The sequence below is a fragment of the Octopus bimaculoides genome, chromosome 22 (assembly GCF_046866305.1).
Source record: "Octopus bimaculoides isolate indiv1 chromosome 22, ASM4686630v1, whole genome shotgun sequence".
In the NCBI taxonomy this organism is placed as follows: Eukaryota; Metazoa; Mollusca; class Cephalopoda; order Octopoda; family Octopodidae; genus Octopus; species Octopus bimaculoides.
The window spans coordinates 24,265,662-24,285,627 of record NC_142949.1 but is presented as its reverse complement, the minus strand read 5'-3'; the positions used below and the strand labels follow the sequence as shown (position 1 = coordinate 24,285,627).

At 34.7% G+C, this 19,966-nt stretch overlaps 1 protein-coding gene across 2 annotated transcripts in view; it reads left to right on the top strand.

Annotated features, from left to right (window-relative positions):
* The first annotated feature begins 876 nt into the window (after positions 1-876).
* Positions 877-19,966, top strand: part of LOC149131416 (methyltransferase-like protein 27) — a 59,644-nt gene continuing 40,554 nt past the window's right edge. Inside the window, exons 1-2 of one of the 2 annotated variants that reach the window (XM_089339838.1) lie at positions 920-1,101; positions 19,727-19,855. The gene's annotated coding sequence lies outside the window, so the exon portion shown is untranslated. Of the gene's footprint in view, positions 1,102-19,726; positions 19,856-19,966 lie in introns of both variants that reach the window. The other variant, XM_089339836.1, reaches the window with a different exon arrangement.

Sequence of the window (19,966 nt, the reverse complement as noted above, 5' to 3'; positions counted from 1 at the left end):
TATATATATATATATATATGTATGTATATATATACATACACACATACATACATACATATATATATATATATATATATATATATATATATATAGAGAGAGAGAGAGAGAGAGAGAGAGAGAGAGAAAGTATGTTAGATTGATAGATAGATAGATACATACATACATACATACATACATACATATACACAAACGTCTAGTTAGAATAGAGGCAGCCGACTAAAGATTAATTCCAAGTGGCTATCTCTTTTCCTATGTGTTCGTTCCGTGGTCTGTAGTTCATTGTTCTAACGTCCTGTACCCTGATATGCATCTATATACACATGTAGATGTAAGTATGTACATATATCTGTGTATACATGCATATATATTCTTTGTATTATTACATATATATACATACATACATACATACATACATACAAACACACATACATACATACATACATACATACATACATACATATGTATATATTTATATGTACATATATATGTATGTATATGTTCATATCTGTTTGTGTATGTGTGTGTGTACACTACCGAATATCATGTGGGTGAAATTTTGAACCGAAACGTTACAATAGTATCTGATTCTTTAAGTGCTTCAATTCTGATAAATAAATGAATAAATAAATAAATAAATAAATAAAAAAGGAATACACACGGTATAAAATCAAAAGGAAGGGTAATATACATCTATATATATAAAAATGAGAATGTGTGTCTGTATTATATAAAGGCTTAAGAAAAAAGATAGAAAACAACTTAGAAAAAACGCTGACTAACAAGCGAAAAATATAGCCAATGAGTACGGAGAAAAGATGTATGTTACGCAGTCGCATGGAACCTTCTAATGTATCTGCGTGCGTGTGTGTGGGGGGTGGGGGTGCGGGGGGGGGGGGGGGGGGTGCGCGCACACGCGCGTGTGTCTGCGTGCGCCTGTATGCGTTTGTGTGTAGGGGCGGGACCTGCATATGCATATCGATAATATATATATAATACAGAATACTCCGTGAGATCCGTAGTCAACGATTTGAATTGGGCAGTTCCCGCAGATCAGCAACGAATAGTAGGCGAAAGTATTTGTTTAATATTTACACCAGCCTGGTAAGACAACTTTCTTTTAATGTTAAATACCTTTCTACTGTCTGTTTTAGAATTTATATACGTTATATTTCCATGATTATCTCCACTACTACATAGAAAAGTAGTTAAAAGTATATTCTCATTCCACAACACACACATATATATACATACATACATATATATGTATATATATATATATATATATATATATATATATATATATATATATATATCTATATATATATATATATATATATATATATATATATATATATATATATATATATATATATATATATATACATATATATGTATATAAATAAATATATATGTTAAAGTCTGTCATACCGGCCATGACGAAGGGAAATAGCCCTGAAACTCGAGTCGCCTTTATATATATATATTTATATTTATATATTTATATATTTGATCCTTTATATTGAACACTCAATATTTCATCTACATTCAATACTTTCTTTCATGGTGCCATCCATTTTTATGTTATTTTATTTTATATTGTATATTGTATATCATATTATATATTGTATATTCCATATTCTATACCCCACATTAGTTCTGCAGGAATATAAATAAAACATAAAAAACAGACAGTGTTGGAACTCTTTTAAGCAAAATAATATATTCCTCTATACACAATCATACAAAAAAACCCACCTTTTTTGTATTTATTTTTACTCGCATATATATATATATATATATATATATATATATATATATATATATATATATATATATATATATATATATATATGTATGTATGTATGTATGTATTTATATATATATATATATATATATGTTAAATCTCTGAACGAGGTATTAGCAGTAACTGCACGACAAGGTGAAGTATATTTGCCACTTAAATGTGGCTGACCCCTAAGGGTGGATGTTGGAAAAAAGACAAAGTAGAAAATGCTAAAATACTTTTATAATGAACATTACAGAACCGGTTTCGATCCTTGAGATCTTTTTAACAGTAAATATGAATAATAGATTTTTGAAAAGTTATTGAAAAATTAAATTTTGGTAAATTTAAAAGAAAAGTCTTTTTAAAGACATATTTGTATAGTATTCAAGTAACAGCGGCATTTTTCTTGTTTCTGCCTGTCTCTGTTTCACTAGTTAACTCTTGTGGGTTCGAAGAAGGAGTGATATGATAGTAGCAGCGTGTTAAATGGTTGGGAGTCCTGACATTGACCTGTTGATGGTCGTAGTGATCTGTATTGTTTATAATGTTTTGCACAAATATATATATGTATATATATTTGTGAAAAGGGCAGACGTTGTCTCAAGCAGTTGTGCAGACGAAAATGTTAGTAAATGTGGTCGGATTGTCATAAAAATTTGCACACCTATGTTAAAAGTGCTGGGGAGATTGCATGGCAACTTTGTGTTTGCTCAATTGAAGGGCGTGACCTCTAGGGCAAAATTCTTCATCTTTAAAATGTGGCCCGAGTAGACCCGAATGAAATCGGGTTATGATATGTATATATCATGAGACGCAATGGCCCAGTGGTTAGGGCAGCGGACTCGCGGTTTCGGTTCCCAGACCAGCCGCTGTGAGTGTTTATTGAGCGAAAACACCTAAATCTCCACGAGGCTCTGACAGGGGGTGCTGGCGAAAACTGATGTATTCTTTCGCCACAACTTTCTCTCACTCTTTCTTCCTGTTTCTGTTGTACCTGTATTTCAAAGGGCCAGCTTTGTCACACTCTGTGTCACACTGAATCTCCCGAGAATTACGTTAAGGGTACACGAGTCTGTGGAGTGCTCAGCCTGTTAATTTCAGGAGCAGGTTGTTCCGTTGATCGAATCAATAGGAACCCTCGTCGTCGAAACTGACGGAGTGCCACGACGCACTTATTTATATATATCTTTTATCATATATATCTTTTACAATTTTACCTATTTCATTCTTTAAGCTGCGGCCACGCTGGGGCAGTCAGCCCTAGTACTTAAGTTTATGTCTGGTGCATATACTATCACTCCCTGTTTACCGAAGTGACATAAACAAACCAACATCAGTTGTCAGGTGGTGCTGAGGCGCAAACTCAAATACAAAGATACACACACACACGCATGTATGTATAGGCGCTGGTGTGGCTGTGTGTGTGTGGTGGGGTCAGACGTTTGCTTCTGTTATATGGGTTGTTGGATACGTTCTTCGTCTGACGTTCCGTGTGTCACTGTGGTTCGTCTGAGTTCATTGTTTCATTGTTGTTGTCTTGTGTGACTGTCGTAGTAAAATGTCATTGATAGATATATATGGCGGACATGATTCTTGTTTATTGCAACGAACATTGGGTGAGTGCGTTCTTTGTATGTAATTGAATAATAAATGTAATAATTAAATTGTACAACTCGTTGTGTTATCTCTGCGAGTCTCCCGAGGGAAATACAACAGCTTCCCAACCACAAGGTTTCGGGTTCAGTTTCAGGACGTGACACCTCAAGGAAGTGTTTTGTACTATAGCTTCGGGCTGACCGTGAATGTATATGTATATATATATGTGTATGTGAAGGCACGTGGCTCAGTGGTTAGAGCATTCGTCTTCCGATCGTAAGGTCGTGAGTTCGATTCCTGGCGACGCATTGTGTCCTTGAGCAAGACACTTTATTTCACGTTGCTCCAGTCCACTCAGCTGGCAAAAGTGAGTAGTACCTGTATTTCAAAGTAGTACCTGTATTTCAAAAATGAGTAGTACCTGTATTTCAAAGGGCAGGCCTTGTCACGCTATGTGTCACGCTGAGTCTCCCTGAGAACTACGTTAGGGGTACACGTGTCTGTCGATCGCTCAGTCACTTGCATGTTAATTTCATGAGCAGGCTGTTCCGTTGATCGTATCAGCTGGGACGCTCGTCGTCGTAACCGACGGAGTGCTCCTCCCCATATATATATATATATATATGTGTGTGTGTGTGTGTGTGTGTGTGTGTGTGTGTGTGTGTGTGTGTGTAGGAAAATAGAAGCTGATAGTGCTCTGAGAATAGTTAAAATAGTTTTTTTATTAATACATTTAAAGCTTACACTGATTCTCAAAAAATTCAAATAGAAAGACATAGCTTATGTCGCAGCTGCCTTGCTTATAACTATTTTTATGAGGAGTTCATGGCTAAATTAGTAGCCAAATGCAAAAAAAACATTCAAAATTAGAAGCAATAGCTGCCAAACTACTATTGAAAGTCAACCGCGACAAATAAAAAATGATGGGCTTTAATAAAGAAAACGGTGAACGTATTAAACTAGAAACCGGTGAACTAGAGCATGTAGCCGAGTTTACGTATTTAGGTAATAAGGTAACATTCTCAGGTGACACCCACGAAGATATTAAGACGAGAATGAGTAAGGCAAGGACAGCTTTTCACCTGTTAAAAAAATGTATGGAACGCAAGTGTTATTTCAAGAATTTTTAACACTAACGTAAAAGCGGTGTTATTGTATGGGGCTGAGACATGGAGAACAGCAGTTAAATCAAATAAGCAAATACAATGATTCAGCAACATGTGCTTGCGTAGTATACTTAAAATCAGATGGCCCGAACACATAAGCAATATGGAGCTATGGCAAAGAACGAATATTTAAGAAAAAGTGGAAGTGGATTGGTAGCATGTGCATCCATGTAAACTTTGATATGTGGGTTCGATTCTGTCTAGGGTTAGCTCATCGTTTTTCAGTCAATTTGTTTATATATAAATGTCGATTTAAATCGGAGAATATATATATATATATATATATATATGTGGTGTGTGTGTGTGCGTGCGTGCGTGAATAGATTGTTAAGTGTAGTGTACAGAAATTGAATATTGAGAAAAAAAGTGGTCAAAATTTTAGAAAAAAAAAACAGCTTGTCTATTTATATGAAACAGGTGCTTCTTGGGTATGGTTTTGTTTAGAAGGTGAGAACGTTGACTTTTTTGTTTTTTGTTTTTTTTAGTGTGGTTCCATGACAATGGAGATAGAAATATAGTTGGCTAGATAGGCTGATAGATAGATAGATAGATAGATAGATAGATAGATAGATTGAGTCGGGAGAGAGAGAAGGGGAATTATTTATTTAGTCATTTATATATATATATATATATATATGTATATATATATATATATATATATATATATATATATATATATATATATAAACAATATATGAGTATATGCATATATATGTACATGTATGTATATACCTTCATCCACATGTACATATAGATACATAACTGGGTACATGACGTGGCAAAAGAACATGGACAAAATGGTAAACAAGGTGCAACAAACAAGCAGGCCACATAGAAACATCCCCTTCATCAGCTGCCACCATTAAAACCCCGGCGTTTCGAAGAATTTAGGCAGTATGCATCGTTAAAATGGTTCTTCCCACGAACACAAATTAAATTGTTTTCGTGGAGGGTAGTGTTGGACGGAAAACAAGACAGGAAAACGAAACGGTGAAATAAACAAACAAAAAGGCTATATATATATATATATATATATATATATATATATATATATATATATATATATATATATATATATATATATAGCCACTTCAAAGTGGCTGTTCCATTTGAACGGACTTTCCTCCGATTTTTTAACCTTAAGATGGTTAGCAATGCACAGCTGCATCCGATATATTGAGAGCTGGGGAACGAACCTTCTGGCGACGGGACCAGCCCACCAGTCTGATTTCGGACTATTTTTGCCTCCCTCCAGTACTAGACACCTCGTCTGCTAGAGATGGCAATAGCTCGCCTCTGCTCGCAATATATCTAAATTCAGCGACATACAGTCCCTCATTTTGCAACAAGCTAAAAAGCTAGTTCTAAAATCTCCTTAAGAGATGATCGCAGTAGTTGTACTAAGCAAGTAATGACCGTTGCCACTTTAACATGGTCGTTCTGTTCGAACAGACTTCCTGCAATTTTTTAACCCCAAGACAGAACTTGCCGAACATTTTGTTTTAAATGGCTGCAATTTTGAAAAAGACTTGAAAATGCATATTCTTAGAAAATATGAATCTGCTTTCCTTTCAATACTCAAAATGCATGAGGAGAAATATGTTTGCAGGTTATTAACATCACACCCTGGAGGAATGAATAAAATGACAGGAGAATATCATCAAATTTACATAAAACTGTTTGATTGAATATTTTTCTTCTTTTACCTTTCCTTTTTTCCTTTCCTTTCTTTCTCACTTTGTTTTTTTCTTTTCGCCAGTTATAAAATTAAAACTTAAAGATTGATGATGTCATTCCATCAACGTGTGGACGCTGGTTGCTCTCGTTCATACTTTAGATTTGAATTTCTATAATTTTGAATTTTTATCACTTTTTTTAATTTTGAGCTCGACAAAGATATTGCTGTCGAAATATATGAATGCTAATAGGTTAATGTTGTTCATTGACAGTTTCAGTCAGATAATACTGTACAAAAGCTAAGATTCGACTACATATACTTAACACTCAGTGCTCTGAGAGGCTATTCGTAGCCTACCGGAAAATACACAAGTCTTATACGTTAAGTATATGTGGCCGATATTGTTTATTACCCTAGCGTTGAGAAAGTAACCATACTCTGGAATATGCGAATACACACAGATAGAGAAACCAAGGCTAATAGACCGGATATAGTTGTCAAAGATCACCAAGAAAAGAGATGCCTTGTGATCGATGTATCAATACCAACAGATGACAATGTATCTCTAAAAGAAACAGAGAAACTCTCAAAATACAAAGAAATGGAAATTGTGATAACTTGAAAGTAGAGCCTAAAAACAGAAACAATTCTTATAATAGAAGGTGCATTAGGTATGATTAAAAACATTGAGACAAATACATAACCAAAACACCAGGACTTACAAATGTATATAACATACAGACAATAGCACGACTAGGCATCGCACACATATATATCCCACCCCAAACACACACACATATATATATGAGAGAGAGAGAGAGAGAGATGAGATTATAATATATATATATATATATATATATATATATATATATATATATATATATATATATATATATATATATATATATATATATATATATATATATATATAATATATAGTTTTAGGGAAAATAACCAATTTTCAAGAACTCATCGATGAAAATCCACTATCACATATAGAAAAATTAATAATTAAAAGCACAATAAATGAGTATAATATAAAGTAAAGTAAATATCATAAGATAAATATAATAAAAAGATTACACGTGTTTTCATAACCAATTTTCAAATAGAAAAGAAATTTAAATCGATTAAAATCAATTGAAATTATCGAAAATAAATTCTATTCAAAAATATAGCTACTCGTCAGATCGTAAGTAGAACAATAATTAGATATATATCTCCACCAACAATAAGTACCAAATGAATTAATATGAAATACTTATTATATAAAGATAGAAAAATTATTAAAAAAATATCATAATATCAAAATAATAACCATTCAATAATCATCCCTTCATCCATTATAATAACATGTATATTATATACAAAAAACATCTTACATAAATTATCATTGTTTTAAATACAAGTTGAACGAAGTTTAAGTTTAAAATAATAATGAAGATAAAATTAGTACGTATTTAACCGGTGTAATAGTTAAAGCTATACTATTTAAAGCTAAAGACGTTTATTTAATTATAATTAAAGATCAATTGAATAATAGAAAAATACAAGATTATTTATTTCTACAAACGTAATAATAAAAAATATGAATGAAAAAATAATGAATGGAAAAATTATGAATGAAAAAATTAGGAAAGAAAAAATTATTAAGAATAAAAGATTAAACTTTATATATATATACAAAGTTTTGATTTAAAAAAAAACCTTTACGATATTATAAACTATAAAGATTAATAATTAATCAAATATTATTAATCAAAAATAATCGAAAATATATCAACACTATTCAAATCGAAGTTCTAATATTATGTTGAAATGAAACTATAACTTCAAAATAATTTAGTGTTAAATAAGTTATCTATTAAAAATAATCTATAAAGAACCAAATGAATAATATAAAAACAAGAATACATATTATTTTCAAATAGAAAATTTTTAGCAAAGTGAAAAACAGTACTTATCCAAATTTTTCCGTAATTCAAACTGAAAACTAAGACGTTATCTAATAGCTATAGCGTTTTAAGCAAGAGTTCGCGCGAAAATACTACGTTAAAATAGAGAATAGAATACGAAAGCATGAATGAAATAATAATACGTAAATAAATGAATGAAAAATTTAAAATTTATATAACTAACGACATAAAAAGAACAAAAAACTATAGTTATCTTATAAAACATATTAATAAATATTAAATTCTAATATATAATAAATAAATAATAATACTAATAGTCGTAAATTAAATAATATTATGAAATAAACTAAAATACTACTATTGATTTAGTCTTATCAAAATCGTAGTGCCATTGTAATATAAAACCTCAAGCTTACTAAAATATTAACCTACCAATAAAAACAAAATATAACTACTAGAATAATTAAATAGATACCCCCAACACACCCCCTAATACATACATACATATATATATACATATATATATGTATATATATATATATATATATATATATATATATATATATATATATATATATATATATATATATATATATATATTGTTTTGCAAGATTTTTGATGTGAAATCGTGTGTTGAAACAGATGTTGTTGTGTTTGGGGATGGTCATATTGCCAGTTTAGCCAATAAAAACACACGAACTATATATTTGGTGTTAATTTGCTTCAGCTTTATATTACATTAATCTTAATCTTATTTCGGCCAGAGCTCTTTCGTCACACTTCGGTGACCTCATCAGTGGTCCTTTGTTTCCTTCTTTCTTATGTGTGTCTCACCTTGCTAACTATCAGCCATTTTGTATTTTGTATTCCTATTGTATGTGTCTACGCATGCGTGTCCTTCAATGTGTCTGTGTATTTTGTAAGTGCATGTGTGTATGGGGAGTGTCTGTATCACCTATATACTCTGTTAATACGTGTTCGTTTGTATTTGTTTTTATGTATTTATTTGTTCATGTGTGTGTGTTTTTTACAAAAAAAACAAAAAAACACACACATGAATGTATTTAATATTTTCATTAATCTTATGGTAAGGTTGGGTATTACCAGTAGATAAATTAAAATTAGCATCTAAATAATTAACGTTATAATACTCATTATAAATAGTAATCTTTAAACCATTTCTTTTAAAAAAAACTATATATTCTCTTCTTATATAATTCTAGTTGTCTATTAGTGCAATTTTTAGTAAGTAATAAAAGGTCATCCCTATATAAACCACCCTCCAATTTTAAGTTTTCAAGTTCAAGTTCAGATAATAAATATATACCTACTAAATCAGTTACCTGTGCTGAATCAGGCGCCCCCATTGGTATATCAAAATAATCTCTGGTATCTTTTCTAGCCCACAATTTATTATATATTTAATCAATGATTTCCTAGCCATTTTAACTACATTAATATCAATATTAATATTGATAATAACGATATAGATTAATGTAAATTCAAAACAGAACTACATAGACATGTATATAAATGCAGGACGCCTCCTTACTGAAAATCTTCAGTTATATGTATATGTGTGAGTGTGTGTGTGTGTTTATGTATATGGTGTGTATGTGTATGTGTGTGTGTGGATGTGCTCATGTTCGTTGTGTGTGTGTGTGTGTGTGTGTGTGTGTGTGTGTGTGTGTGTGTGTGTGTGTGTGTGTGTGCGTGCGTGTGTGGACAGAACAAAATCTCTGCTACAATCTCTTAAGCTCTATTCAATGACTTCGATAGAAAAAAGGAACGATGCACACACAAGCAATCAATTAATTAATAATCCCCTGATTGATCGATATCTAGAAAATTAAAGTCAATATAAAAAAAGAAAAATCTTAAAGCACAAAATAATAATAACAACACAGTTAATATAAGAATAAGATGTGCATAAATACTTACTAACTATGCGCATCGTGGCTTAGTGGTTAGGGTGTCAGCATCATGATCGTAAGATTGTGGTTTCGATTCCTCGACCGGGCGACGCGTTGTGTTTTTGAGCAAAACACTTCATTTCACGTTGCTCCAGTCCACTCAGCTGGGGAACACATATGCTATTGAAACTGGGAAACCGGGCCCATGAGCCTGGCTAGGATTTAAAAGGGCGCATTTATTTTATTTTTTTAACTATGCGCTTACACACAAACATACATGGCATGCATCCCTATGTACCATATCCAGATAAACACACACATTTATGTGTGTGCGTGTGCATATTCATATATATATGTATACAGAGAGAGAGAGAGAGAGAGAGAGAGAGAGAGAGAGAAGACACCTGATATATATATATATGCCATATACATACATGCACACATACACACGCATACATATATACATGAGTGCGACCCCTGAGAATGGGTCTACACAAATAGCATATGTATTAAGGATTAGGATAACCCCGGGAGTGCAAATTACGGCAACCCTGAAACACTTTCAGTTTTTACGTCCAACAAAATACTAAGTGAGTAGGATAACAAATGGAAGTATAATTATAGAATAAAATCAAGTTGGATATGGATTTCAGAATTTTATTTAGTCTATTCAGAAACTGGATAATTGCCAGTTTTTTTGGAATTCTGATTGTTTACATGTTTCATTAGTAAAGCACTTTTCATATTGGTTTGAGATCAGATGGCCCTAAGTAGCAGTTTTGTTTTTGATCAGACCATTTCCCTCCAGAAATAATTCATAAAACACGAAATGTCAGTTTCCTGGTTTTGAGTGCATTCTCCAAGAAGAAAAGTTATTCTATGTGATGAACCAAATTAATTTTGTATTTTCAAACAGTTTTTAAAAGTCAAATTAGAATTCACAAACTGAGAAACATATTTATTTTGAGTGAAATGACGTTAGAAAAACGGTCCATGTCGCAATCAAATTACAAAGGTGGCAAAACAAGGCTAGTGTTGAGGAAAAACGATATTTTGGTGTGAGGTGTATCAAAAGCTGGTAGAAAGATGAGAATTTGTGAATTCCAGGAGAATTCGGAAGCTGAAGATCAGTTTATCTGTTAATGGAAAGACGGGCGGGTGGAAGATGAGAGGGCGAGAGTGAATACGCTTTGTAGGTATGCGTAAAGAGGGTAAGAGAGAGGGAACACGATCGGTGACCTGGGTCTCGAGGAGTGCAGAAGCTAAAGTTGATTAAAGTTGCCTTCTTTTCAGGAAGAATTGGCACATTCTTTCGCTTTGGAATTCGAAATGCTGCAGAGCCGGCGAAGGAGAAGGAATTCAGAGAATAGCATGGCAGATTGAGTGTGTTCGGGGTAAGATGAGTAGTGTAGATATGAGTGAGAGTCAGTAGGCTTAAAATGGACAGAGGCGGACAGGCGGACATTGTTTAAATTGATGCAAGTATCAAGAAAATTAACAATTACTGGCGACAACGGTGGTAAATTCCAAGGTGAGTAAAAGGTGTTAAAGAAAGACAAAATTATAGAGTTGTTGTCTGGTAAGGGTGGTGGCACAGTTGTCAATATAATCACCTCACAGCTCTGGAAAGGATTTGGTGGGTCGGGTAAAGATATGCGCTTCAATGCGGCCTACAAGGAGAGTGGTATAATTGGGCCCATCTCAGTTCCTGTCGTGACCCTGCTGGTTTGTTTGTAAAATTCCCCAGGAAAAGGAAATCAATTGAGGGTTAGAATGAGCTCAGCTAGGCAGATATGTGCTGTAGCGCTGGGTAACGTAGATTACGACGATCTAGAAAGTGCTTAATGGTTGATAGCCGTCGTTAGGGAAGATGACGGTGTAGAGTGATTTAATGCCCACTGCAAAAAGAGTTTGAACTTACCAAGCGGAAAAGTCAACGAGCTGAAGGGGGTTAGGGCATGTATGTCTCTTTAATGTGTAAGGGTAAAGCAGCAACGCGAGGTGATATTTTGTTAAGAAACGATCAATAGGGCAGTTACAATTTGAGATGAAAGGGCGGCCGTCATTGTCAGGTCAGCGAAGTAGACAGTAGAGGTTCGGAGTGTGCTTACAATGAAGTTCGTGGCAGAGGGTAGTAGTGAGTTGGAAGCGATAAGTTCATGAACAGTAGTGGACACTAGCTTCTGGCTGTGGCTGTTGAGATCTTTTGATATCTTGATGTAGAATAAAGAGTCACTGAGTTGGTGGAATGAATCTTGCATGTGCAGGTCGGTTCGCCAAACGACCGGTTTGATAACGATATCTGGTCATTTGCCGAGGGTGTTGAACTCCGAAGGCATAGAGTTCCAATGGTTCGATTCTCTTAGTTGTTTCTTGAAGTGAAGACACCAAAATCGAAACTTCACTGATCTCAAAAAAGTGTAAACAAGCAATAATAAATCTCTGAACGAGGTATAAACAGTAGCAGCACGAAAACGTGAAGTATATTTGCCACTTAAATGTGGCTAACCCCTAAGGGTGAATGCTACTGTAGCTTGTAGCCCCAGGAGAACATCTCCTCCAGCTGTCTATTGACACACTTTCTGTGCCCTGAATTTTCGTCACTGCAAAAAAGATATATGTATTTGTATTGGGAGCCCTTCGCATCGAAGATCGGTGATTGTCGTACGCTGACGATGGGTAAATACCCAGAAACCCGGGTCCGTGTGTATCACGTCAGATCGACGATGGGGAGGATGACTTCCCTTTGTAAATACCGACAGGAAACAGAAAGTGTGTCAATAGCCAGCTGGAGGAGATGTTCTCCTGGGGCTACAAGCTACAGTAGCATTCGCCCTTAGGGGTTAGCCACATTTAAGTGGCAAATATACTTCACGTTGTCGTGCTGCTACTGTTTATACCTCGTTCAGATATTTATTATTGCTTATATATATATATATATATATATATATATATATATATATATATATATATATATATATATATATATATGTATATATATATATACAAGGTGTACTGAAACGTTCCTAGATTTGGATAAAAGAAAATACAAGAGAATCAGTTAATTATGATTTTATTCAACATAATCCCTTCTCAGATCCACACACTTACTGCAGCAGTCCTTCAGTTTTTCTAAGTCCTATAAAAGAATTCGGAAGGTTGGGACACAGACCACTCTTTTTGTGATACCTTGAAAGCTAGGAACTTCCAGCTTATCCTCGTACAGGTGGGATGATGTGGACTTGTTTGGTCAACTGGCACCTGGCCTTTTTATGAAATTGTAAATGCTTCAGTTGTTATGGAGACTGACTTCTGAGAGTCTGTCAACAGTCGGGTAGCTCCCCTTCCGTTCTCATCACAAAACAAGTTATAACTCCGTCAGTTACTTCATTGATTTGATGATGAAACAGATATTCATCGATATTCTTACATAGTACCCTGCAAACCAAATACACACTGGAGGCTACAGAGTTGATAACTATGATCATTAAGATTCAAATCAATTCACACACACACACTAAAACACACACACACACACACACACACACACACACACACACACGTGTAAATCAACAACTAAATAATTAAACCATCAAAGCTTCATCACATCCCATGATGCTATTGCTCATCAAATTCGATTTGAAATTAATAATGAATTAATAAACGATATACAAAGAAGAAGCAATGAATTCTTAAGTAATTGATAAATTGAAAATAATGTGACTGGAAACTATTGAAAATTTCTATAAATAAGAAATGAAATTTACAAACGAGTGCAATTCAACTATTGATAAACGTGGACTATGATAAGTGCATTCTATTCGTGCCCGAGCAGATGTGTGCAGCATTTCAGCAGTACTTCGCTCAACTGTTTGGAACGAATGGTGGATCGGAACGCTGGATGGATTTGAGTGCCTACTTCAATGGCTTGCCGCTATTCTCAGGAAGAGAGATGGAGTGATGTAAAAAAAGTCAATAACAAACGCAATGAATGACTGGCTGCACAGAAGAGAAATCACCTCATTCAGATGATCTACCCTACGAGCTTTACTTTTATGCGCTAGACTTGTTTGGAAGCCTCTATATACAGCAACTGGCAGCAGAACAAGAGAAGTCCTAGTTCTGTGAGTCGATCAGCAGTGGCACTACTGAGACAGGATCCACACAATTTGGAATAAATGATTTTACGACTATAACTCTGATAAACGCAGATTTCAAATATTTGGTGAAGAGGCTGGTGCTTGTCATCGAGGATTAGTGACAGCGAAGTTGGACGACATTCTCGGAGATTCTGGGTATCGACAACAACGAGCTGGCTGGTCTGCTCTGGAGGACTTTCCGGTCAAGGATGACCATGGATAATTTGGTCGGTCAATACTACAAAGGGGCGCTACTGATTCGAGATAAATTCTATAGGCATGGATATGCCGTCAGACGAGTTTGTCCGAAATGCAAAGCGACGCAACTACTCCCTGACCCAATGTGTATTCTGATTAAACTCATTTGGATTACTCCAAATGTTTTTCCAAAAATCTTCAGTTTGCTGCAGGGGTGGAGGTTTTCACAATAATGGTATTTTTTCCCAGTTCCCTGTAGAATTTGTTTGTGTTCTCCTTGAATAGTATGTTTTGTCAATGGAATGCTGAGCGTTTTTTGTATCTTGCCAGTCGTTTGGTTTTTAATTGTAGCTTTTGGAGGATTGCAGTCTGTCTATCCTTTGTTTTCTTGTAAAGGTCATATTTAGCAATTATTCTTATTAGTTTGTTGGGCTTATTAGTTTTCCCTTTGCTTGCTTCAAATGGAAAAGATATATCTGCTCTTAGTTGGATTATTTGCCGGTTTATTCTTTCCATCTATGCAGGCTGTTTTGTATACATTGCGCTCTTTTTTTTTTTCTTTGTCTATCTCTAATTTTAATACCGCATTTCTGAGTTGCGACATAAGCAGCTGAGTAAATGAATTGATCAAACACTTCGAGGGCATTTTCTCTACTATTCTCAAGGAGTTGACGAATCAGCTTTCCAAGTGTTTGATCAACTTCTTTGATTACGTGTCTGTTCTTATTAGGGTTAATAATTTTGGGAAGTGGGACTCTTTCGTGGAAAGGTTGATGTAGTTGTATTAGATATTGTTCTAGTATTCCATCTAACAGTTCATTCATAATGTTTTTAGTATCAACTGATGATCCACCTTCATAGGGTTCTGTGTACCTAGTTTGCTGGTTTGACTTAGTGATTTCAGAGTTTTTTGCCTGTGAGTATAAGTGAGTGTGTGTTATACTGAGCTGACTTTTGACTGATCTAACTATTTTGTCAATTTGCAGTCAGTTAGTCAGTTAGTCTTTTATTTTTTAGGATATCACGTCTCACAGTGGAGGCGCAATGGCCCAGTGGTTAGGGTAGCGGACTCGCGGTCATAGGATCGCGGTTTCGATTCCCAGACCGGGCGTTGTGAGTGTTTATTGAGCGAAAATGCCTAAAGCTCCACGAGGCTCCGGCAGGGAATGGTGGGGAACCCTGCTCACTCTTTCACCACAACTTTCTCTCACTCTTACTTCCTGTTTCTGTTGTGCCTGTAATTCAAAGGGCCAGCCTTGTCACACTATGTCACGCTGAATATCCCCGAGAACTACGTTAAGGGTACACGTGTCTGTGGAGTGCTCAGCCACTTGCACGTTAATTTCACGAGCAGGCTGTTCCGTTGATCGGATCAACTGGAAACCCTCGATGTCGTAAGCGACGGAGTGCCAACAACACGTCTCACAGCTCCTAGTTTATTAATGTCCATGTACAGCCTGCTATACGGGTTTTTGCGTCTCCAGATATTGTAGGTCTCTTTTTGTGCGGTTGATGTTTCAGGGTTTAGTGTTGAATAATAATAAGCATGCATAATTTCGATACATTCCTCCTTAGTCTATTTCTGTCTTGTATTTTTATTTCTTTAAGATAGTTTTGGTAGTCGATCCTGAACGTCAGTTTCGGGAATAACCCCGGTTTGGTTTGCTACAGGTTCTTGAGGAGGTTGGTCCTGATTTAAAGACTTTTCGAGCTCACTGTCAGAACCTAAAGTCACTGATGAACGCGTTCTTCGAACGTCACGGGTTCTAAGGATTATTTCCATGGTTGGTATCCAGCGCCGTGCTATAAGCACACAGGGTTAACCAGTTGTTTGGTTCTTTGGGTAAGATTCAGAGGTCCTAGGCATCATCATTTTCTGGTAGATGGGGAATTTTATTTTGAGAAGTTTTAAATTAGTTCATGTCATGACCTGCCAATTGGAAGGTGTCAAATGGTAGGCCGACAGAATTCATGTAGCATCGTAGAAAGAGGCAGATATTGAATTGACAGCCAGAGAGAGAGAGAGACAGAGACAGGGAGACAAAAGACAGAGCCATCATGCAATCTCCGAGCTACTTCCTGTAGAATAGCGATGGCGTTGGCGGCGGCGGTGGTAGAAGTGGTAATGGGATACTATATGTCCTGTCAGCAGGATGTAAACGCTGTTGCATGTATGTTTGTCTCCAGGCAAATCACTATAATCATTGTTATTATTAGTAGATGTGGTAGTAGTAGTAGTAGTAGTAGTAGTAGTAGTAGTAGTAGTAGTAGTAGTGGTAGTAGTAGTAGTAGCAGCAGCAGTAGCAGCAATAGCAGTAAAAGTAGTGCGATCAGGAAGCAAAAGAAACGTCACTCTCTTGCAGTCAGCAGAGGTCAATTGTGTTTACTACGACAGGCGCTCGATGAGAGGGCTGACCTTAGCCTCGGAAAGGGCCAACTCACACTGTTTCGTTTTAATTACGAATAGAAAAAAATAACAATTATAATACATACACACATATATATACATATATATATATATATATATATATATATATATATATATATATATATATATATATATATATATATATGCATACATACATATATATATATATACATATACATATACATACATATATACACACATAGATTTTGATATTTACATCGTTGAATTTTTCTTGCCTTTTTATAGATTTTTACGGTGGTTTTTAGTTTTCGTAATTGTGCAGTTTGTATATATTGGCAGTCAGTTGTTTACCTCCTAAAGTTTCGAAGTTTTTAAAGGTGATCGATTGTGTGTTCTGTCAGAGAAAATTGCTGATGTGTAGAATTTTCGGTCAATATAATGATCTTCACTCGTGAACTAAAAGAAAAAATAAATCAGCCTGCAGTGTGTTAACGAGTCTTTCTCTCTTTACTCTTTACTCTTTTACTTGTTTCAGTCATTTGACTGCGGCCATGCTGGAGCACCGCCTTTAGTCCAGCAAATCGACCCCAGGACTTATTCTTTGTAAGTCTAGTACTTATTCTATCGGTCTCTTTTTGCCGAACCGCTAAGTTACGGGGACGTAAACACCAGCATCGGTTGTCAAGTGAAGTTGGGGGAGGGGGCAAAGACAGACACACAAACATATACACACACATACATACATATATATATATATATATATATATATATATATATATATATATATATATACATACATATACATGTATACGATGGGCTTCTTTCAGTTTCCGTCTACCAAATCCACTCACTAGGCTTTGGTCTGCCCGAGGCTATAGTAGAAGACACTTGTCCAAGGTGCCACACAGTGGGACTGAATCCGGAACCATGTGGTTGGTAAGCAAGCTACTTACCACACAGCCACTCCTGCACCTATGCAGAAAACGAATATGAAAAACAAAATTTACCCTAACGACCCTAGGCACGGGGGTGAGGACTTTCGGAAAATTCACAAGATCCAATTTTTCCGTCGTAATTTTCGGTAAAATGGATATATATTGATTTTCTTTACGGAATCCCATGTTTTCTTGGTTATGGAGGCTCCGATTCTGAAAACAAAAAGCATTTCAAAAACCGCATTTTCACTATTTCAAAGTAATTCATGTGAAATAGACAAAACAACCGTTCATTGTCACTTTTAGACAGCAGGAAGGCGAGCAGGGGTGGGGGGAATTTTGGGTCGGAGATTTTCATAAAAAATTTGAAATTAAAATTTGAATTTGTGCTTATATTGTCCATATTCTTAATCTCCGTATTTTCCCACGTAGATTGATTGAAAAAAAAAAATTCGAAAAAAGTTTTTAAAAAGTTTTTAAAAGTTAAAAAAAAAAACCCACTTTAATTTCACATGAAAATACTGTCATATTACTGCGTGAAATTACTCTGAAAGAAATCGTTGCAGAAAGGTGAGTAGATTGATTACATTATGTTATCGCAGTTTTATGAGATTTGGCTGTTATTTCTAGCATGTGGCCTGGGGTTATATATATGTTTTTGCTGTTTAAAAATTGAAATTTTACAAACAAATTTTTTTTCAGAATCGTAATCGTAATTTTTTAGATATTTCGCAAAAAAGAAAAACAAAAAAAACCCGGAAAAAGTGAAAAATGAAGTGTGTGTATGTGTGGGGTGGAGATTGAAATTTCGAAAATGCGATTTTTGAAATTTTCTTTTTCAGAATCGGATCTTCCATGACCAAAAACGTGGGATTCCGTAAAGAAATTCAATATATATCCATTTTACCGAAAGTTATGACGGAAAAATCGGATCTTGTGAATTTTCCGAAAGTCCTCTCCCCACCACACCAGGGTCGTTAGTGCAAATTTTTTTTTCATATTCGTTTTCTACATGCTTGTTAACACCCAGCAGACTGCTTTATTTATTTATTTATTTATTCATTTATTTATTCATTTATTATTCTACCCGGAAACGAAAAAGAAAAAAAGGAGAGAGGACTTTGGAAAATTCACAAGATCAGAGTTTTTCCCTCATAACTTTTAAGAAAACGGTTCCTTTTTTTTTTAATGAAATTTTATATAAATACCTTTCAAACGGCATAGATTACGATTATAACTAAATTTGTAGGGAAAATCTTTTCTGATGGGATAGAGAGGAGTTCGGAAAATTCACAAGAACCGATGTTTTTCCCTCAGGGAAATAGGCTTTTTTTTAAAATGAAATTTTATATAAATACCTTTCAAAAGACATACATTACGATTATAAATGAATTTGTGGGGAAAATCTTTTCTGATGGGATAGAGAGGACTTCAGAAAATTCACAAGAACCGATGTTTTTCCCTCAGGGAAATAGGCTTTTTTTTTTAAATGAAATTTTATATAAATACCTTTCAAAAGACATACATTACGATTATAAATAAATTTGTGGGGAAAATCTTTTCTGATGGGATAGAGAGGACTTCGGAAAATTCACAAGAACCGTTGTTTTTCCCTCAGGGAAATAAGCTTTTTTTTAAAATGGAATTTTATATAAATATCTTCCAAAAGACATACATTACGATTATAAATAAATTTGTGGAGAAAATCTTTTCTGATGGGATAGAGAGGAGTTCGGAAAATTCACAAGAACCGGTGTTTTTCCTTCAGGGAAATAGGCTTTTTTTTTAAATGGAATTTTATATAAATACCTTTCAAAAGACATACATTACGATTATAAAGAAATTTGTGGGGAAAATTTTGGGGTGGGAGAAGACTTTTGGAAAGATCCATTTTTTTCCCTCTAACTTTAAGGAAAATGGATGTCTTTTAATGAAATTGTAGACATATACCTTTCAAACGGCATGAATTACAGATGCCTAATGTGCCACAAACCTTTTATTTTTGTTCAGAAAAAGGGGTGGGGAGAGAACCTGGAATTATTGGAAAATGATGGGGTTTTTCTTCGACGAATGAATTATGGTGACCAAATATGCCACAATCTGCGATCTGGGATTAATATATCCAGTGATTTTTAAGCGGTATGTAAAAGATATTTTGTTTTAATATTATACTTTAACTTGTTTCACACACACACACACACACACACACACACACACATACACACATACACACATACACTAACGTGGTTT